Genomic DNA, 23,604 nt, shown 5'->3' with positions numbered 1-23,604 from the left:
CTCTCACAGACCTGTAACTTCTTCTTTAAGAGGCTCCTCTGTCCTCCACTCGTTACCTGTATTAATGGCACCTGTTTGAACTTGTTATCAGTATAAAAGACACCTGTCCACAACCTCAAACAATCACACTCCAAACTCCACTATGGCCAAGACCAAAGAGCTGTCAAAGGACACCAGAAACAAAATTGTAGACCTGCACCAGGCTGGGAAGACTGAATCTGCAATAGGTAATCAGGTTGGTTTGAAGAAATCAAGTATGGGAGCAATTATTAGGAAATGGAAGACATACAAGACCACTGATAATCCCCCTCGATCTGTGGCTCCACGCAAGATCTCACCCCGTGGGGTCAAAATGATCCCAAGAACGGTGAGCAAAAATCCCAGAACCATACGGGGGGACCAAGTGAATGACCTGCAGAGAGCTGGGACCAAAGGAACAAAGCCTACCATCAGTAACACACTACGCCGCCAGGGACTCAAATCATGCAGTGCCAGACGTGTCCCCCTGCTTAAAACCTCTACGGGATAGGTGTCCCTAAACCGGGACGGTTATTGCTAACTAATGTGACTCGAATGATGTTGAATACAACAGCCAACATTTCGGGACATAGACATGTCTATTATTAGCTGAAAGCTAAAATGATTGTTAATCTAATTGCAGTGTCCAATTAACAGTAGCTATTACAGTGACAAAATACCATGCTATTGTTTGAGGAGAGCGCACAACAACAAAACACTTTTATAACAGCAACTGGTTTGATACATTCATCTCTGAAGGTAAATAATGTACTTACATTCAGTAATCTTGCTCTGACTTGTCATACTGAGGGTCTCAGAGATAAAAAGTAGCATAGTTGTGTTTGATAAAATCAATTTTTATGTTCAAATGTAGGAACTGGGGTCTTCAGTTTGACCCCACTGCTGTCTCTGGCTCTACACCCACCCCGCCCGGCCATCTAGATGTGTGAAAGTTAGAGTATTAAGCTAATGATCCAACATGTATGACATTCATGGGAGTGTGTAAACTAAAAAATGTTATGACCATAGCATTTTTGTATGTTCTCTATAGTTAGATGTATCAACTGACCAATTGGAAAACTCCTGGCAAACTTGATACAACATATTGTGCAGTAATGTAATTCTTCACTGGATCAGTCTGAAACTTTGGACAAACACTTCTGCCGTCTGGTGGCCAAAATCTAAATAAATTACAACTGGACTACTATCTGAAAGTGTGGCCTTTCGCTTGCATTTGGAACAAAAAAAATCAGATTCTTTTTTGGGGGGATGCATGTTTTTGTGTTTGTATTATCTTTTACCAGATCTAATGTGTTATTCTCCTACATTAATTTCACAATTACACAAACTACAAAGTGTTTGCTTTCAAATGTTATCAAGAAAATACATATAGTTGCTTCAGGTACTGAGCTACAGGCAGTTAGATTTGCGTATGTCATTTTAGGGGAAAATTGAAAAAAAAGGGTCCGATCCTTAATAACAGACTCAAACACAATCACGCAATAGGCTAAATACAGTTCGCTTCACAGCTTCCCCGGGAAAGACAACATATTGTAGTAGCAAAATATGATGTGTTGAGGTGGTGCTTCGGGAGAATAGACAGACAGAATAGATAGGTAGGGAGCAGTGGAGGCTGGTGGGAGGAGCTATAGGAGGACGGGCTCATTGTAATGGCTGGATTGGAATTAATGGAACGGAGTCAAACGTGGTTTCCATATGTTTGATGTGTTTGATACAGTTGAACGTGACATAAGTTAGAACAATAAAAGGAATAATAAAAATAAGCTAGATGGAATTAAAAAAGTACATTTGCAGAAATATAAAGGGAAGGCTCTCAAACACATTTACTCTACATGACAGAGAAGCATGTCAGTTCTATAGAACACATTTCTATCTGACCGTCCTGCCCTCTGATTACAGCTAACACGCTGTGAATGTGGGCTGTTAAATTGCTAATGACTGTCACTTGCTGCCAGTGTGATTGGCTACCAGATAAAACACCTGGGGAGGGCCACATGAGACATCAATTACTGTGTTCCAGTGGTATAGTTTACAGCTGGGCTGCCCTTGGTTGTTTGACAGTGGTGGGCCACCTACAGGCCAAAGCTCCCTTTTGATTTGGCATGATGCATGTTTTTGAATGTTTCTAAGTCTTCTGAGATTTTCTTATGCGGTGTACTTGTTACATCTGGAAATATTAATGAGTTATATATTTTTGTATTATCTTAGTGTGACATGGATTTTGCTAGCTGTTCCAGTCTCTGGTCTGTTCCAGAGTCCTAGTTCCAAGCCCAGTTCACATCCAGGTTAGTGCTACCTAATTTATTTTTTGTTTAACCAGGTAGGCCAGTTGAGAACAAGTTCTTATTTAGAACTGCGACCTGCCAAGATCGAGCAAAGCAATGTGACAAAAACAACAGTTGTACATAAACAAATGTACAGTCAATAACACAAAAGAAAAACACATGTATATATTTATTGTGCAAATGTAGGGAGATAGGGAATAAATAGGCCATAGAGGTGAAGTAATTACAATTTAGCATGAATAACACTGCTAGATGATAGATGTGTAGATGATGATGTGCAAGTAGAGATACTGGGGTGCAAGAGGGTAATAATATGAGGGTGAGGTAGCTGGGTGTGCTGTTTACAGATTGGCTGTGTACATTGATTGGTAAGCTGCTCTGACAACTGATACTTAAAGTTAGAGGGAGCTGTAAGACTCCAGCTTCAGAGATTTTTGCAATTTGTTCCAGTCAAGGATTGGAAGGATAGTCAGCCAACAAGAGCGTACAGGTCGCAGTGGTGGGTAGTGTATATGGGGCTTTGGTGACAAAACGGGTGGCACTGTGATAGACTGCATCCAATTTGCTGAGTAGTGTTGGAGGCTAATTTGTGAATGATGTCGCTGAAGTCAAGGACTGGAAGGACATTCAGTTTTATGAGAGTATGTTTGGCGGCATGAGTGAAGGAGGTATTGTTGTGAAATAGGAATTTGATTCTAGATTTAACTTTGGATTGGAGTTGCTTAATGTGAGTCTGGAAGGAGAGTAGTCTAACCTGACACCTAGGTAGTTGTCCATATATTCTGGGTCAGAACTGTCCAGAGTAGTGATGCTATTCTGGCGGGAGGGTGCAAGCAGAAATCTGTTGAAGAGCATGCACTTAGTTTTACTAGCATTTAAAAGCAGTTGGAGGTCACGGAGTGTTGTATGGCGTTGAAGCTCATTTGGAGGTTTGTTAGCACAGTGTCCAAAGAAGGGCCAGAAGTATACAGAATGGTGTCATCGGCATAGAGGTGGATTAGAGAATCACCAGCAGCAAGAGCGACATCATTGCTATATACAGAAAAAATAGTTGTCCAGATAACTGAACCTTGTGAAACCCCCATAAAGACTGCCAGAGGTCCGGACAACAGGCCCTCAGATACGACACACTTAACTCTATCTGAGAAGTAGTTGGTGAGGCAGTCATTTGAGAAGCCAGAGCTATTGAGTCTGTAATAAGAATGCGTTGATTGACAGTCGAAAGCCTTGGCCAGGTTGAATACGGCCGCACAGTATTGTCTTTATTTGAGGGTGGTTATGATATTGTTTAGGACCTTGAGCATGGCTGAGGTGCACCCATGACCAGCTTGGAAACCAGATTGCATAGTGAAGGGACTGTGGGATTTGAAATGGTTGGTGATCTGTTTGTTAACTTGGCTTTTGATATTTTTTTTTTGAAAGGCAGGACCGGATGGATATCGGTCTATAACAGTTTTGTTCGAGTGTCTCCACCTTTTAAGTGGGGGATGGCCACGGCAGCGTTCCAAACTTTGGTGATCTCAGACAATACCAAGGAGGTTGAATAATTGAATTAATCTTCTCCTTTCCCCCTTCTGATGACCAGGTGGCGAATCGCATCTCTGCATGTCTGGCAGACATATCAGTGTGGATGACGGATCACCACCTCAAGCTGAACCTCGGCAAGACGGAGCTGCTCTTCCTCCCGGGGAAGGACTGCCCGTTCCATGATCTCGCCATCACGGTTGACAACTCCATTGTGTCCTCCTCCCAGAGTGCTAAGAACCTTGGCATGATCCTGGACGACACCCTGTCGTTCTCAACTAACATCAAGGCGGTGGCCCGTTCCTGTAGGTTCATGCTCTACAACATCCGCAGAGTACGACCCTGCCTCACACAGGAAGCGGCGCAGGTCATATCCAGGCACTTGTCATCTCCCGTCTGGATTACTGCAACTCGCTGTTGGCCGGGCTCCCTGCCTGTGCCATTAAACCCCTACAACTCATCCAGAACGCCGCAGCCCGTCTGGTGTTCAACCTTCCCAAGTTCTCTCACGTCACCCCGCTCCTCCGCTCTCTCCACTGGCTTCCAGTTGAAGCTCGCATCCGCTACAAGACCATGGTGCTTGCCTACGGAGCTGTGAGGGGAACGGCACCGCAGTACCTCCAGGCTCTGATCAGGCCCTACACCCAAACAAGGGCACTGCGTTCATCCACCTCTGGCCTGCTCGCCTCCCTACCACTGAGGAAGTACAGTTCCCGCTCAGCCCAGTCAAAACTGTTCGCTGCTCTGGCCCCCCAATGGTGGAACAAACTCCCTCACGACGCTAGGACAGCGGAGTCAATCACCACCTTCCGGAAACACCTGAAACCCCACCTCTTCAAGGAATACCTAGGATAGGATAAAGTAATCCTTCTCACCCCCCCTTAAATGATTTAGATGCACTATTGTAAAGTGGCTGTTCCACTGGATGTCAGAAGGTGAATTCACCAATTTGTAAGTTGCTCTGGATAAGAGCGTCTGCTAAATGACTTAAATGTAATGTAATGTAAATGGGTTGCAACAATTTTGGCAGATAATTTGAGGTCCATATTGTTTTGCCCAGCTGATTCGTAGGGATGCAGAATTTGCAGCTCTTTCATAACATTGGCTGTCTGGTTTTGGGTGGAGGAGAAGTGGGTGGGGGTTTGGGCAAGTTGCTGCAGGGGGTGCTGAGGTGTTGGCCGAGGTAGGGGTTGCCAGGTGGAAAGAATGGCCAGCTGTAGAAAAAATGCATATTGAAAGTATCAATAATTGTAGCTTTATCGGTGGTGAGTGTTTCCTATCCTCAGTGCAGTGGGCAGCTGGGAGGAGGTGCTCTTATTCTCCATTGACCTTAGTGTCCCAGATCTTTTTGGAGATAGTGCTACAAGAAGCAAATTTCTGTTTGAAAAAGCTAGCCTTAGCGTTTCTAACCGACTGAGTATATTGGTTCCTGACTTCCCTGAAAAGCTGCATATCGCAGGGGCTATGCGATGCTAGCCCCCCCCCAGTTAAGTCTGGGGTGAACTAAGGGTTATATCGGGTCTTAGTTCTACAATTTTAGAATGGGGCATGCTTATTTAAGATGGTGAGGAAAGCACTTTTGAAGAGCACCCAGGCATCCTCCACTGATGGGATGAGGTCAATATCCTTCCAGAATACCTGGGCCAGGTCAATTAGAAAGGCCTGCTCGCTGAAGTGTTTTCGGGAGTGTTTGACCGTGGACCCACGACGGGCAATGAGGCAGTGATCACTGAGATCCTGGTTGAAGATAGCAGAGGTGTATTTAGAGGACAAGTTGGTAAGGATTATATCTAAGAGGGTTCCCGTGTTCACGGGTTTGGGGTTGTACCTGGTAGGTTTATTGATAATTTGTGAGATTGAGGGCATCTAGCTTAGATTGTAGGATGGCTGGGATGTTAAGAGTGTCCCAGCTGAGGTCACCTAACCGTACAAACTCTGAAGATAGATGGGGGGTGATAAATTCACATAGTGTCCAGGGACCAGCTTCAGGCTGCAGGGGGTCTAACAAGCAGCAACGGTGAGGAACTTGTTTCTGGAAATGTTTTTTTTTTTAAGTAGAAGCTTGACTTGTTTGGGCACAGACCTGGAGAGCCTGCATAGTTCTGTCATGCTAGCTCTGTAGTAGATTGCAACTCTGCTCCCTTTGGCAGTTCTATCTTGTTGGAAATGTTCGTTAGGGATGGACATTGGTGGTCTTCCTAAGCCAGTGAATAAATCAGTGAATAAATCAACTTGAGGCTTCTAATGTTAACATGCATGAAACAATGCTTTTACGGTTACAGAAGTAAACCAATGAGAGCGCCTGGGGAATGGGAGTGATGCTGGGAGCTGTAGGGCCTTCTTGGTTAACCTCTACATCACCGGAGGAGTAGGATAAAAGTATGGCTGAAGGCCAAAAGAACTGGTCGTCCAGTGCTTTCGGAACAGAGTAAAAGGAGCTGATTTCTAGGTGTGGTAGAATAGATTCAAGGCATAATGTACCGACAAGGGTTTGGTAGGATGTGAGTACAGTGGAGGTAAGCCTAGTCATTGAGTGACGATGAGAGGTTTTGTCTCTAGATGCTCCTTTTAAGCCAGGTGAGGTCACTGCATGTGTGGGGGGGTGGAACAAAAGGGCTAGCTAAGGCATATTGAGCAGGGCTGGAGGCTCTCCAGTGAAATAAGACTAACCAAAACAGCAGTAGACAAGCCACCTTGAAAATAGGGAGAGGTATGTGTAGCCGAGTGATCGTAGGGTCCAGTGAGTAACTTGGTGACCTGGAGGCATTGCAATTTCAGACAGCTAGCAGATGGGCCTCGGAGGTCGCAACGGGAGAGTCTGAAGTAAAGCCCCTCGGACGGTTACATCGGCAGACCAGTCGTGATGGATCGGCGGGGCTCCGTGTCGGCAAGAAATTGTCCAAGTCAATTGGCAAAATTTATTGAACCCCAGGAATTGTCTGGATCTCTTCGGATAGCCGGGAGATGGGGCCTAGCTCGAGGCTAAGTGTCGCTTGCTTCAGGACAGACGTTAGCCAGGAGTAGCCACTCGGATAGCAGCTAGCTAGCTGCGATGATCCAGAGTAAAAGTTCAGAGCTTGCAGTAGGAATCCGTAGATGTAGTAGAGAAAAAGCCATCTGATATGCTCTGGTTTCGAAGATGTCTGAGTCAATGGTGATGACTGCTAGCAATGGCTAACTGACTACTAGCCGTTAGCTGGCTAGCTTCTGAACGGGGTTCCAGTTCTCAAGTATAAAAAATATTAGATCCATACGACATTGGGTGAGATGGGTTGCAGGAGAGCATATTCAGTCTGTAGATTGAGATTAAAAATATATGCGAAGAGAAAATGAGACACGGGACAAGACAGAAAGAACAGATATCTGACTGCTACCCCAAATTATCTAAGTTGTATAATTTTTGCCTGTACTGCATCTGTACCTACTTAACACTGACCAATATGACTTACTGGCACCTTCTCTCCAAACAGATGGTGGTTTGAGGTCTGAGTGCCTTTGGAATATCATGAGGCTAACATTGGACGAAGCTCTGGCTGTGGGGAGCCAGCTAGAAATTGCTGCCATCAGTGAGTAGTTTCTCCATGTTTATGTGAACGTTACACTCAAATCTGCTCTGCTCTTATCCACCACTGTGCTTTCAGATGGCACTGACATTATACCGTTGTCGCCTACCTTGGCTGCCCAGTGTGGATACAGCATGGACCCTGACCCTTGGGGGAACACAAAAGTCTTTGTGTCCTTGTTGGGCTGTTATGTTGACAACCAGGTAAATCTTAAAGGGACATTGAAGTTCACAAATGACAACTTGAGGGGGTTTCTTGATCTGGTTATCTGGTGTGTTTTAACTCCTTGAATCACTAATGCATATTCATTTAGGGAAATGTCAAAAGCTCTTGCAGCACTACCAGCGTTCTATGTATTCAACCCCTGCTTCAGCCAGTTATGTTTAGTGCATAATGAACTTGACCCAGTACTAAATTTGTTCCATAGGCGGATGAGACATTTAACCTTGGCCTGCAATTCCAAATGTATGGCGATGGCCTGTCAAAGAAGGTCCAGCATGACATGACCGAGACATGCAGCTACTCCCGCTGGGCGTCCCGGGAAATTCTCTGTGACAGGAACTACATGGAGGTGAGGCAATCCTGATCATCCCTAGATTTTCAGGTGGCCATATCAATACATGGCTTTACAGTACATTTGGATTGGGGGTGCTGGCAGGCAATGGTTGGGTTTAGAATTTACTGAGCACACGTTGGTGACTTGCTCTGTCCCTTAGGTGTCAACCCTCATGGTCACTCCAGAAGTCCCAGTCACCATGGATGGCCAGAAAGTTCAAGAGACCTGGCAGGATGCCATCCCTGACGTATGTTTCATGAATAGATTTAGTTTTTATACAGCTGGCAAGAATGACTTGTCTGAACTGAGTTGCTATTTTCCCTTGACAGGCCGTTGCGCTAAACAGCATCTGGAAGATGACATTTCACACCCCTGACTTGAAGGGCATGGTGCTGAAGGATGCTCACCGAGCTGGCTACGGTGCAATGACTACCCCAACAAGACTGGTGTTGCGAAGCCCCTACAACATGCCGGAGACCTACGCTGAAGAAGTGAGCCTCTGCCCAAGCATCTTCTGCACCCTGGTGTATCACTTCCCTGTTAGCATGGCAGACATTTATTGACTAGAATATGCCTGTCATGTAGAAGGATAATTTTCCTTCTCTCCCCAGGTGGCAGGAGTTCCCATGGAGGTCTTCAGTGTGTCCACTTACTACAAGCAGGTTCGCAGGCTGGCCATCATAGTTTCGGCTGCTGCCTGTCCTACAGGTATGTGTATATGCTGTTTAAATGGGACTCTCACTATGTTTTCATTCCTGCTTGGAGTACTGCTGTAGCATAGGGGTTTTGTCCCAGCTTCATTTATCACACCTGACTAAACTGATTGGTGAACTCCCTGGATTAGCAGTATTGGCAGGTTCGCCACTGAGCTGGTGGGGCAACTTAGCATTGAGGATCACTAATCAATGTGCCTATGGAACTGCTCATTTGCTTCCTCTGCAGGTGGCTTGGTCTTCACTGATGAGGTGATCACCTGGTACGTGCCTCGCCGCATCCCCCCGCTGATCTCTAGCGCCTTCAAGATCCTGGAGACTCACATGGGCATCGATGGCCAGAGGTTGGACAAAACCATGATGGCCATCAGACGCTACAAGCTGTCAATCACAGAGTCTCATGTTGTCATTGAGCTTCCTGTGGGGTCACCTGATGGCTACTACAAGGTCTGACATGACTTACATTTTCATTACGGCACAACTAATAATTTGCAATGGTTAATTAGCATTTTGGACTAGTCCCTTTCAGTCAATTTTCATCTGTTTGGTGCCCACTGAACACAACCCTCTTAAGATGACATTATTTACCTGATTTGTAATTACTTCATTCTGAGTGCAGAGTCACGCCCCAGATTATTCATACCACATAACCTACACTGTTGAACCCATGCTTGAGTTGCTGTGGAGGGCAGAAGACACAGGCTGACACGTGGTATAAAGTCCTCTTTCCCATCACTACCCCTCTGATGCCCAGACCTCCACATGTTACTGAAAGTAGGTCTGCTTCACTTGTAGTAAAGGCAGGCTGTATAGTGCTAAACTGTTTCCCAATGTCTAGTCTAAACAGGTGCTAGCCCAAGTAGGAAGTCATAGCTTGCTGGTCCCTAATACAAAAATGATGACACGGATGTAGAATATGGCATGTTGGCTCTAATTCAATTACTCTCTGCAATGTTTTGTGCATTAACACACCCCATTAAACTGAGCTGTTTAACCCATGTTGGCCTCTACCCGTTGTCTTCTAGACAGAGTTCCTGAGCAGAAGGTGTTCAACGTCCCCCTAGGGACCTTCCTCCATGATGTGTCGCTGCTGAACATTACTTTCACTACTGGGGTGCTGACTGTCACGGAGTGCAATGCCAGAGGCTTTGACTTTCAGGAGCACCACTTCGCCAACAGCTCAAAGACCTTCTCGCTACAAGTGCCCTTCTCAGATGAAGTTGTCCTGAAACATGTAGGCCTCTTTGGTCAAATCGATTGTAGAATGTTGTAAATATATTTATGCCAGTATAAATCTCGTAAAGTAACATTTTAGGATTTTCAGTTTAGAGTACTTGAACAGATGACATGCAGAACACTACCAACATGTAATGCTCTATTTTTTCCACAATCTACAGAACCCTAATCACTTGACAACTGTCTACTTCCTCCCTCTGGTCTTCGGTCTGCTCATCCTGCCTGAACAAATCCCATTCCCGCACCCTGCAGAGCTGGAGGCCTCCCTGGAAGATGTTGGTAAGGCCACTTGGGTTAAATCTCCTCTAGCTCCCTTCAGTAGAATGACTCAAACCCCTACAATTCATCCAGAACGCCGCAGCCCGTCTGGTGTTCAACCTTCCCAAGTTCTCTCACGTCACCCCGCTCCTCCGCTCTCTCCACTGGCTTCCAGTTGAAGCTCGCATCCGCTACAAGACCATGGTGCTTGCCTACGGAGCTGTGAGGGGAACGGCACCGCAGTACCTCCAGGCTCTGATCAGGCCCTACACCCAAACAAGGGCACTGCGTTCATCCACCTCTGGCCTGCTCGCCTCCCTACCACTGAGGAAGTACAGTTCCCGCTCAGCCCAGTCAAAACTGTTCGCTGCTCTGGCCCCCCAATGGTGGAACAAACTCCCTCACGACGCCAGGACAGCGGAGTCAATCACCACCTTCCGGAGACACCTGAAACCCCACCTCTTCAAGGAATACCTAGGATAGGATAAGTAATCCTTCTCACCCCCCCCCAAATTTGTAAGTCGCTCTGGATAAGAGCGTCTGCTAAATGACTTAAATGTAAATGTAAATGTCAAGGATGTTGGGCATCATATGACATGCACCCAGCCAGGTGCTTCAGATCAACTAAAGGATTAGATTATTTGTCATGACAGAACTGAATTTAAGCTTTACCCCTTTAGTTCTTCCCACGGCCACTGGATTCTGTGACCAGGAAAATTTCTACATTTCTGTCAAATATGGGAGCCAAGGGGATAACTTCCAAATCATGATGCTTCATGCTGGTTCATGGAGGGAGCTAGACACTGAGCTGTATAGTCTCACTGACAACAACACTCACGTCAGTATCGTAGTGCCGTACACCGCTCCTGATACAGTTTTTGAGGTATGAGGTGTCTGCTCATATTTACTTGTAGCTCTAATACCACTACACTACCCTTGCAAGCCAAACTTGTGTAACAATTTTGACGCGTGGGGATCAGCTAACTTTTTATTGAACAACCTAATAAGCCAGGGGTTGTCAGACTTTTGCCCCAGTTTCCAGATTTGTACATTTCCACGTTGTCTTAATGTAACATGTTTTGAAGTTTAGCTTACTTGGGGCCAATTAGCAGTGACTGTTCCTGACCATCAGTTTAATCTTGTCCAGCTGCTAAATCGTACTTGCCTACCCCTGAATGATTTTTAATTTTTTAAAGATGGTGCAGTCTGACTCTATCAGAGACAGAGTAGACTTGTTGCTCTTGGAGACCCCTAACGTGGCAACTCAACGACCTCTCGCTTGCCTGCTACTTCCCCTTGACCATGACTGGTTTGTTTTCAATTTTAAGTCATATGCCTTATACTTGATTAAGACTATTAGAAAGTTAAAGAGCTGATTTTAAATATTACAAGAACAGCATGTTGACTTGGGTAAGGGTGCACTACCTTTTCTACACTTGCTTTGTTGAACACTTTGCTTTTTATTTCAGAGTGCTACCCCAATGGCACAGTGACTGCACTAGCAGTGAAGGTGGAATCTGTTCGCAACCTAAACCCCAAATACCTGACCTTGAGTGACCAGTCATGTGAACCGGTCTTCAGCAATGACCGCTTTGCCTTCTTCTCCTTCAACCTCAACTCCTGTGGCACCACCAGAACAGTGAGACTATTTCTGGGCCCATAGTTGTAAAGTGTCTCAGATTAGGAGTGCTGAGCTGTGACCCGGTTTTTAATTGCAGGGGGTGTTTGCGCCTATGTTAGCACTCCTGCGCTGTCTAGACTTTACCTTTCTGTACTGTAAATGACTTGTCTAATACTGTACATGTACTGATAAGTTTGCAGCTCTAATAGTGTACGAGAATGAAATCGCCATGCACCACAGCATGGGCAAACATCAAAGTAGGAAAGCTCTAATCAATCCAGACTATAGGTAAGAATGTGCCACTATGTTGTGACCACCCCTCAGTCATATGCATATTCCTCACTGGTTTGACTGCTTCTTTCAGGCACACAGTCTCCTGCTACTACCTGGTCAACGACACTGAGACCATGGCATTCCGTACTAGGCCAAGGAACAGCGACCCCCAAGGTTGATCCTGGAGTGGGACAACTAGTGGTCCAAATGAGACTCGCCCAGGGTAAAATTAGACTAGTTGGGGAGGGGGGGGGCAGAAGCTGCGAACAGTTTCCCTATTCCCTGAAAGTGATGTAAAAATATTTTTGATAATTCATTAACATCTAATCACATGGCTACCCTGACTTTTTGCATACCCCCCCGCCTTTACAGTGCTGCTATAATCTATGCATCGTCACTTTAATAACTCCACCTACTTGTACATATTACATCGACTAACCGGTGCCCCTGTACATTGACTCTGTATCTGTATATAGCCTCGCTGCTATTTTACTGCTGCGCTTTAATTATTTGGTACTTTTTATTTTGTAGTTATTTTTAAAACTCCATTTGAAGTATTTGCAAGGTCTACATCTCTTGGTGCATGTGACAATTCTATTTATCTGTTTTCAGAGGTGTCTTATGACTTATTCTACCAAACTGAGGACTACCCAGTGGTGAAGTACTTGCAACAGCCTCTGTATTTTGAAGTGGAGCTGATGCAGTCTACTGACCCTCGGATTGCACTGGTCTTGGAGAACTGCTGGGCAACTCTACATGAGGACAGGACCACTCTATCTAGCTGGGACCTCATTGTGGACCGGTAGCTAGCATGACTTTTGATATACAAACTTTGAGACTTGTCTTGGGCAGGATAACCAAGTGACATGACTAGGGTTGCAACATTAAGGGTCTACTTGTTGCCAGCAGTTTGCTTGTCTGCACACTGGGCAAAAAAAGTAAACGTCCCATTTTCAGGACCCTGTCTTTCAAAGAATTTGTAAAAATCCAAATAACTTCACAGATCTTCATTGCAAAGGGTTTAAACACTTTCCCCTGCTTGTACATTGAACCCTAAACAATTAGTGAACATGCACCAGTGGAAGGGTTAAGACACTTACAAATGTCAGACAATTAAGGTGACCATTATGAAAATGTTGGCCACTAGAGGCCTTTCTACTGACTCTGGAAAAACACCAAAAGAAAGATTCCCAGGGTCCCTGCTCATCTGCGTGAACGTGCTTTAGGCGTGCTGCAAGGAGGCATGAGGACTGCAAACATGGCCAGGGCAATAAATTGCGACGCCCGTACTGTGAGATGCCTAAGACGGCGCTACAGGACAGACAGCTGAACGTCCTCGCAGTGGCAGACCACGTAACACCTGCACAGGATTAGTACATCCGACCATCACACCTGCGGGACAGGATGGAAAGCACAATTCCCTCCATCAGTGTTCGCAGGAGGCTGGACTGAGGGCTTGTAGGTTTGTTTTTAAGGCAGGTCCTCACCAGACATCACCGGCAACAACGTCGCCTATAGGCGCAAACCCACCATCGCTGGATAAGACAGGTCTGGCAAAGGGTGCTCTTCACTGCCGAGTCGCGGTTTTGTCTCACCAGTGGTGATGGTCAGATTTGCGTTTATTGTCACCGGAATGAGCATTACACTGAGGACTGTACTTTGGAGCGGGATAGATTTGGCGGTGGAGGGTCCGTCATGGTCTGGGGCGGTGTGTCACAGCATCATCAGACTGAGCTTGTGAGATTGCCTACAATGACGTCAACGCTGTGTATTACAGGGAAGACATCCTCCTCCCTCATGTGGTACCCTTCCTGCAGGCTCACCCTGACATGACAATGCCATACTGCTCGTTCTGTGCGTGATTTCCAGCAAGACAGGAATGTCAGATCTGCCATGGCCAGCAACGAGGACGGATCCCATTGAGAACGTCTGGGACCTGTTGGATCGGCGGGTGAGGGCTAGGGCCCCCCCCTTTGTTTAAGGACACGCTACTCCATTTCTGTTAGTCACATGTCTGTGGAACTTGTTCAGTTTGTCTCGGTTGTTGAATCTTATGTTCATACAAATATTTACATGTTAAGTTTGCTGAAAATAAATGCAGTTGACAGTGAGGACATTTCATTTCTTATGTTTTTATATGAACCTGACAACTTGCCCTGAATTCTTGCTGCTATATCAATCTCCATTCATTGTGGGGGATTGCCTATGGCTGGAGTGATGTGGATGGGTAGCCAGGCTAAAAATGATTAGAACCCAGGGTCAGTCACTACACACCAAACAGGGAGAGACTTCCATTTATTTGTTTATGCTTCATTGTACAATTTTAAATAAATTCCGATTTGGTTTAGTCAGCACCTTAAGAACTAATTTCTTTCCAACTGTAACGTGGTGCTGAGTAATGAGCTAGTCCAGGGATAACTTGAAAAATGGTGTGCCCCCTCAACAGAAGTTGTTGGGACACTGACACTTGGTCATGGCAGTCAATAAAGTAATACAATTGTATTAACATTTTAACACTGGTTCAACTCTTTCCTACATTTCAGGACCAGTGCTAACACTACCTAAATAATCTAATAACTAAGACTTGACAGTCTTGGTGACCCAGGTACATGGCATCAAGGCCTTCTCCCATGCACTGTAAAGGCTTTGTCTCAAAGTGGTGCACAACAGTATTCCCACTGGAAGTAGGAGGGTTGCCCCTTTCACATTGCCAATGCATCCTGTGACAAACTAACCAGGGGAATGAAGTGTGTACATTTCCCATTGGCTTCTGACATTATGCCAAATATTTGACAACTTTCTCTTGCAATGTAAACCCCTTGCTACTTAAATTTCCAGGTGTTTTTTAAAGGGGCACTGCACCTGTTGACTTTGCTTCTGGGGGGGGGGTTGCTCCTGCAGAATTGCTGGCAGAGCCAAATCTGAGTTGGCTTGGTCTCTTGGCAAGTACACACCAGTCAAACCTTGCCTACAGCTGCTTCCTCCTACTCAAACCTGCAGGTTGAGTTCAGTTACTACAGCTGTATGAGATTCCGGAGGAAGCTTTGACTAGGTCAGTAGCGTAATGTAAATGCAGTTGCTGAATTTTAAACCCTTTTACCTACCTCTGTTGGACCAGGTCTCTTAGAAGAAGAAAAAAGCCAGCAGCAGGTGTGAACAATGAGACATATCACAACTTTGAATTGAACGGAAAAGCATCCAAGTGCTCAGCATATGTGGAAACTCCTTCAAGACTGTTGGAAAAGCATTCCAGGTGAAGCTGGATGAGAGAATGTGCAACGCTGTCAAGGCAAAGGGTGGCTACTTTGAAGAATCTCAAATATAAAATATATTTTGATTTGTTTACTTTCTTGGTTACTACATGATTCCACGTTATTTCATAGTTGTGTTCACTATTCTACAATGTAGAAAATAGTCAAAATAAAGAAACCCTTGAATGAGTAGGTGTGTCAAGTTGACTGGTACTGTATATATTTTTTGGATAAGAGAAAAGGAAAAACAATTCTAAATACGTTCCTAATTTAACACATGGTGTGTGTATAGTGGAGTTTCAGAATTGGAAGCCATAAACTAAATTGAGTATAATTCTTAATTTATATCCCTCATCTGCACAAAATTGAAAGCTCTCTCAGACTTACAGTATTTATATTTACTTCGGATCCGGAATCCCTCAACTGAAGCTAGCCAGCTAACTACCAGCTATCAGTCAGCAAACCATTGCCAGCGGTCATCAGCTAACCTTCAGCTCGGAAAGCTCTCGTCAGGTCGAACAACGTGACTCGAACCAGAGCATAACGGACCTGTTATTTTTATCCCCGGATTCCTACCGCAAACTGAACATTTTCATCTGGATCTTCACAACTAGCTGACCGCAATCAGAGTTCTGACTAGCGTTTCCATCCCAGAGCAAGCACCAATTAGCTTGAAGCTAGCCCGGCCAGGGTTCCTGTGCTACCACCGAAGTATACTCCTGGGCTACAATATCCGGACCCCTTCTACAGCCGGTACGGGGCATGGAACCCTGCAGATCCCCTACGACCGGAATACCGAAATAATCTGCCCGAGGACTCCAACAGGCCCCTCAGGCGCGACGCCTGCTGAAGGCCCATTATGCTAACCAGCTAGGCCTGCTAGCTACCTAGAGCTACCTGGAACCCTACTAATTCCACGACTGGTCTATCGTTGTCACCGCACGAAGAGGCAAAAACAGACTTACCCCCATCGCTACGTCCCCCAAAGGCTAACTATCTAGCCCCTGCTATCTGCTTGCTTGCTAACCCGGCCTGCTAACTGCTAGCTTGTTTAGCCCCGGCCTACTAACTGTTAGCTTGTTAGCCTGCTAACTGTCTGAATCGCCGTGTCCCCAGCCAGCCCAACCACTCACTGGACCCATATGTTCACTTGGCTACGCATGCCTCTCTCTAATATCAATATGCCTTGTCCATTACTGTCCTGGTTAGGGATTACTGTCTTCTTTCACTGTAGAGCCTCTAGCCCAGCTCAATATGCCTTAACCAACCATGTTGTTCCACCTCCTACATATGCGATGACATCACCTGGTTTAAACATCTCTAGAGACCATATCTCTCTCTTCATTACTCATTGCCTAGGTTTACCTCCAAGGTACTCACATCCTACCTTACCTTTGGCTGTACACGATGCCTTGAATCTATGCTATCGTGCCCAGAAACCTGCTCCTTTTACTCTCTGTTCTGAACTTGCTAGACGGCCAGATCGTATAGTCTTTAGCCGTACCCTTATCCTACTTCTCCTCTGGTGATGTGGAGGTTAATCCAGGTCCTGCAGTGCCTAACTCCACTCCCGCCCCCCAGGTGCTCTCATTTGATGACTTCTGTAAACGTAAAAGCCTTGGTTTCATGCATGTTAACATTAGAAGCCTACTCCCTAAGTTTGTTTTACTCGCTGCTTTAGCACACTCTGCCAACCCAGATGTCTTAGCCGTGTCTGAATCCTGGCATAGGAAAACCTCCAAAAACCTAAAAAAAAATCTACATTGATAACTATAACGTTTTCCGCCAAGATAGAACTGCCAAAGGGGGCGGTGTTGCAATCTACTGCAGAGATAGTAATACGGAACTCTGCAGGCTATCTAAGTACCCAAACAATTTGAGCTTCTACTTCTCAAAATTCACCTTTCCGTAAACAAGTCTCTCACTGTTGCCGCTTGCAATAGACCTCCCTCTGCCCCCAGCTATGCCCTCGATACCATATGTGAATTGATTGCCCTCATCTATCTTCTGAGCTCGTGTTACTAGGTGACCTAAACTGGGACATGCTTAACCTTGTGTGTAGGGGGCAGTATTTTGTTTTTTGTCAAAAAAATGTACCCATTTGAAACTGCCTATTAAAACATTGGTTCCAAATTGTGCAACATGACTACAAAATATCTCAAAAGTTACCTGTAAACTTTGCCAAAACATTTCAAACTACTTTTGTAATGTAACTTTGTGTTTTTAACGTAAATAATCAATAAAATTGAAGACGGGATGATCTGTGTTCAATACAGGAGGAAAAACAAACTGTAGCATGCTTTCAGGTCACGCGCCGCTATCTAACAGTACACTTCAAGTTACCCTCGTTCAAGATGGCCGTACTTCTTCATTACACAAAGGAAAAACCTCAACCAATTTCTAAAGACTGTTGACATCCAGTGGAAGCGATAGGAACTGCATGAAGGTCCCGTGGAAATCTGGATTCCCAATGAATCCTCATTGAAAAGAGAGTGACCTCAAAATGAATGGTTTGGTCTGAATGGTTTGTCCTCTGGGTTTCGCCTGCTAAATAAGTTCTGTTATACTCACAGACATGATTCAAACAGTTTTAGAAACGTCAGATTGTTTTCTATCCAAATCTACTAATTATATGCATATCTTATCTTCTGTGGATGAGGAGCAGGCAGTTGAATTTGGGCATGCATTTCATCCGGAAGTGAAAATACTGCCCCCTGTCACCAAGAAGTTAACCTCTCTGGTATAAGTTTGAAGCTAGCGTCCCACCTCGACAACAGCCAGTGAAATTGCAGGGCGCCAAATTCAAAACAACAGAAATCCCATAATTAAAATTCCTCAAACAAGTATTATCCACCATTTTAAAGATAGACTACTTGTAAATCCAACCACAGTGTCCGATTTCAAAAAGGCTTTACTGCGAAAGCACACCATGCGATATTATGTTAAGTCAGTACCTATTCACAGAAAACCATACAGCCATTTTCCAACCAAGGAGAGTGCTCACAAGTCAGAAATAGCGATGAAATGAATCACAAACCTTTGATGATCTTCATCAGGTGGCACTCATAGGACTTCATGTTACACAATACATGTATGTTTTGTTCGATAAAGTTCATATTTATATCCAAAAATCTCAGTTTACATTGGAGCTTTATGTTTAGAAATGCATTGTCTCAAACAAACATCCGGTGAAAGTGCAAAGGGCCACATCAAATTACAGAAATACTCATCATAAACACTGATAAACGATACAAGTGTTTAACATACGAATAAAGATAAACTCAAGCAGGACCATCCGGTTGTTCATATTTATATCCAAAAATCTCAGTTTACATTGTAGCTTTATGTTTAGAAATGCATTGTCTCAAACAAACATCCGAGTCAGAAATAGCATTAAAATTAATTACTTACCTTAATGATCTTCATCTGGTGGCACTCCCAGGTCTCCATGTTAGACAATAAATGTTTGTTTTGTTCGATAATGTCCCTCTTTATGACCAAAAAAACACTTTTTTGCTTGTGCGTTTTGTCCAGTAATCCGAATGCTTAAGTCCAGACTAAATGTTTTTTAAAAGTACAATAAAAGTTAGTAGAAACATGCCAAACGATGTTTAAAATCAATCCTCCTGTTGTTTTTGTCACAAATAATCAATAATATTTCAACCGGACAAAAGCTTCGTCAATAGGAAAGGAGAAACAAGAAAGGCGAGTTCCCGATCAGGCGCATGGCTGGATTTTCCTCGGGTTTTCACATGCCATATCAGTTCTGTTATACTCACAGACATTTTAACGTTTTGGAAACTTTAGAGTGTTTTCCATCCAAATCGACTAATTATAGGCATATCCTATCTTCTGGGCCTGAGTAGCAGGCAGTTTAATTTGGGCACACTTTTCATCCAAAATTCCAAATGCTGCCCCTACCCTAGTGAAGTTAATGGACTGTACATTTGCAATAATGGAGATCCTCATCAGCCATACGGGTAATGCCATCGGTGTATCTTATCTAGGTAAGTCACTAAAGTGAGAGTGGTCTGGAGCCTTCGAGGGACTCCGCAGAACCGTCTTTGTTTCGGCGATGGTCTCAGTGTTGCGACGAGAATGCAACTTACAGCTGGAGCTGAGAAAGCAGGGAAGACTGAAGTACTAACAATAATGGTCTACAGAGGTATTTGTTTTATTTTATTTTTTATTTTTACAGGATAGTGGACATTAATCAATGTTTTAGTAAAAGTGCCAGTTTAGCCAACCGGCTAATTTTCAACCGTATTTATTAGTGATCCCCATTCTCTTCCCGGTTTCATGACCGAGGTCAGATTACAGTGGATTACAGTTCTACAGAAATCTCTCCCTCCAGCAGAGAGATTGATGGGGGGGTTATGACCTCATTGCCCATCGGAAGTTATAAGGCAGCAGCCATCTCTAGCGTGAGAGACTGGAATGTTTGTCTGCCTTAGGAAGAGTTCACAGCCCAAAACTACAGGACATCAAATTTGTTCAGCCAAAACGGTGGTAACAATGATAGATGGAATATGAAGATGGAATATCCAGATCAAAGAGAATGTTTTTGTAACGATGAACTGTGATTTTAGTTGTCTAAACAAGATCATAGTTAGTTCTAATACCTTGCCTTGTAACTAGCTATGCCCCAAGGAATCCAGAGAGTGTTTCATAAATACAGGAACGACCCCTTCTACCCTGGGGTATAAAACATGCGAGTTAAGAATTTACATAGCACGTGGTCCTCTAGTCTGCAGCCAGGGTCCACGATTAGTCACGATCCCAAAACGAGGTTGAGGAAGACAAAGGAACCTCTTAACAATCAATGCTACGGTTGATTGCTGTATCTAGGAAGGTGAATTCAAGCAGGACCATCCGGTTGTTCTTTTCAAGTTACCGGTTGTCTACACGGCTTTCCTACCCATGGCTGATTAGCCGTCCTCGGAAAACCACTCTCACAGAATGAGTGCAAGGAAACAGACAACTAAGAGAAAGGACATTGTGACATCTTTGGGCCTCATCACAGTAAGGTCACGAGACTGGGGTCCAAACACAGATATTGTCACAGATATATTATTACCCCTGTTTTTCACAAGCGTAGCAGACTGTGAATTCTGCAAACCACATTTCTGGCAGGACAATATATAATTGTCATATTGGTCATGACTCCTGAGTGGCGCACAATGGGATTGCCTTGCTGTGCTCCAGCTTTATCCACTGAGATAGCGGTAGGTGCACAAGTTTCAAAGCAGGGTCACGGGAAGGGCCACAGAGCAGCGCACAGAAGACAGACCTTGCCCATGGGGAAAGGAGAAAAGGAAGGGTGGGTGGACCCCCACTGGGTAGCACAGAGCTACACTTTAAGGGGCATTGCATTAATAATGGCACTGACAAGGGAAACATTCCCGCTGTTCTTAGTGTCTGTCCACAAGTTCAAACCAAAACAATGTAACTAATAATGGTGTGAAAAATGCCTCTTAGATATGAATTCTGAAGATAGAAATGTAAAAAAATTAGAGCATTATATATACCTCTCACTAAAGGTGTCGGTCAAAAGTCATACTTTAATACAAACTGGAATTTACGAAAAATTACATGAAAAGCACATATTTGTAAATTCCAAACTCTAAAAATAATTGGAAAGGTAGATACAAATTATTTGTGACATTGTGGTTACAATAAAGAGTGTAAACAAGATGTAAACTATTTCCAGCAGTGGCATTTTGAAAACAGGTTTTCATGAATAAAAAACACAAGCTGGCGCATGCTCAGAAAAAAATATTTTGTGTGGAGGTGCATAAACGGAGAATAAACTTTCAACTTTCAAAACAAAGGGAGTTTTGGTAATATATATATTTAATATGGCATAAACTATTGTTTTTAACAGTTTCACTAATTCATACTAATTAAGTTAATCATTATGACATAACCTGGCTCAAGTATTCATGACATTAACCTGAAGAAGGCACAGTGATGCCCAAATGATGGTAAATACCTAATAAATTATTGGGATTTCATGTGTGGAGAGTGTGATTCTTTGTTTTGATAGAAAACAGGTTTTGACAAGTTTACTGTAGTACTGTAGCAGGTGTAGCCCTATAGTAGTAGCAGGACAATATACTCTTATGCAGATGTTTATTTCAAGTACATTTTAGATGCACTTCCACTATTGTTCCTACTCGATCACGTGTAATGTGCTTTGTGACTTCCAAATATGTTCTCTTGGTCACGCCCTGATCTGTTTCACCGGTTATTGTGATTGTCTCCACCCCTTCCAGGTGTCGCTTATTTTCCCCAGTGTATTTATCCCTGTTTCTTTCTCTCTGTGCCAGTTCGTCAAGTCAACCTTTGTGTTTTTCCCGTACTCCTTTTGTTATGCTCTTTTTGTTAGTCCTCCCGGTTTTGACCCCTGCCTGACTCTGGACTACTTTCCCGCCAGCCTGATCATGCTGCCTGCCCTGACCTTGATTCGGCCTGCCCTTTAGTACCTTTTGAACTCTGAACTGGTTTTGACCTTTTTTTCTGTCCATCACCATTCTCTTGCCTTACCTTATTGGATTAATACAAATTGAAAGACTCCAACCATCTGCCTCCTGTGTCTGCATCTGGTTCTCGCCTTGCTGTACTTTCCCATATGATGCCTTTTGACCCCGCTCTACCAAATAGTTTACTAATGTGGTGATGTCTGGCATATGAGTTTGTCTTTTTATGCCAATTACAAATTCACATACTGTATCAACACAGAACCCGCAAATTTGAACACTTTAGTGATTGTTTAAATGCGGCGTGATACAAAGTTGGACTATTTGTAAACAGTATTCGTGCTCACGCCCATATATACTGCCAATTTGAATATGTACCTAATATCCCGTTTTTATTTATTAATAAATGTTACCTAATAATGTTACCTAATATCCAGCTTATTTTTTTATTTTTATTATCCAACCCCAAAATCGGCTTCCGATTCTTCCCGTTACCCCACTAAATATACTACTTTTCTTACGTAATTTTAGCCAATTTCGAGCTCTATTGCCTCTACACTCACTTTTCCAATGACCAACGGCCCCACACACTATGCTTCGGTATTTTTCCACTACCCCCGCAATATACATTTTGAAACCTGCCATCAAAAAATACGTACACATTTTATCAATATACTCACATACCCAAGCTGTGCTCGAATAACCATATTAATATATTTTGTACTACATACTGAATGAGTATATACTTCATACTATTAGTTAATTTTAGTATACTGTAAAACACACCATAACATTTCAGTTTGAGCTTCACATGTTTACAGGAAGTTGATGTTGTTGCTATGCAGCCTCTTGCTAGCTTGTAAGCATAATAAATTACTAGTTTAGACATTTTACGACTTTGGGTGTTTCGCAGTTAAGCACCCAAGCTAACTGGCTAAAGTTGGCTAGATTGCTAGTTACTTCCAGACACAAATAAGAGGTCTGGTTTTCCAACCTCCCCTAGCTGCCCTCTGTTTGGTAGGTTTGTTTTGACATGCTGGCGAAATGTCCCTTCTTTCCGCAGTTGTAACAAGCAAAGTCTTACCCTTAGAGTAAAAAATAAGATCACCTCAAGATAAAAACGTAATATTCAATATTGGTAAGTTAGACTTACTGAAGCCTTACTTGACATACAGATTAGATCCATGAGAGAAAATCTGGTACTTACAGGTATCCAAGAGAAAGAAGAAGTTACTAAATGTGTAGTTAGGGAGTTCCTCCTTACAGCGTTTCAGATCCCACTCGAAGCTGTCCAAAATCCAACTGGAACATGTACACCGTTTCGGACAAATAGGGCAGAGGTATGAATGCCCAATCGTTACCAAATGTGCTTTCTTTAAAGATAAGGTAATGGTTAAAATCCTGGGTAAAAGACTTGCTGGCACAAAAATAGGCATGAACGATCAATTCCCAAAGGAAATTGCAGAACGGCGTAAAGTTCTGTATCCAGTCTTAGATTGAAAGGAAAATAGATTGAAAGGGAAACGCATAGCTTTCATAGTCGTTAAACTGTATATTGATAACCAAATGTTCAGAGACACAGACTACTCTAAAGATTACAAATAATTACGAATTTATTTATTTATTTTTATTTCACCTTTATTTAACCAGGTTGGCTAGTTGAGAACAAGTTCTCATTTGCAACTGCGACCTGGCCAAGATAAAGCATAGCAATTCGACATATACAACAACACAGAGTTACACATGGAATAAACAAAACATACAGTCAATAATACAGTAGAACAAAAGAAAACAAAAAGTCTATAT

General features: G+C 43.7%; 1 pseudogene; it reads left to right on the top strand.

The window, feature by feature from the left end:
• The first annotated feature begins 256 nt into the window (after window positions 1-256).
• On the top strand, window positions 257-16,169 carry LOC135557263 (uncharacterized; annotated as a pseudogene).
• The last annotated feature ends 7,435 nt before the right edge of the window (window positions 16,170-23,604 follow it).

The sequence above is a fragment of the Oncorhynchus masou genome, chromosome 16 (genome assembly GCF_036934945.1).
Source record: "Oncorhynchus masou masou isolate Uvic2021 chromosome 16, UVic_Omas_1.1, whole genome shotgun sequence".
NCBI classification, from domain to species: domain Eukaryota; kingdom Metazoa; phylum Chordata; class Actinopteri; order Salmoniformes; family Salmonidae; genus Oncorhynchus; species Oncorhynchus masou.
This window is presented reverse-complemented; position numbering and strand designations above follow the sequence as displayed.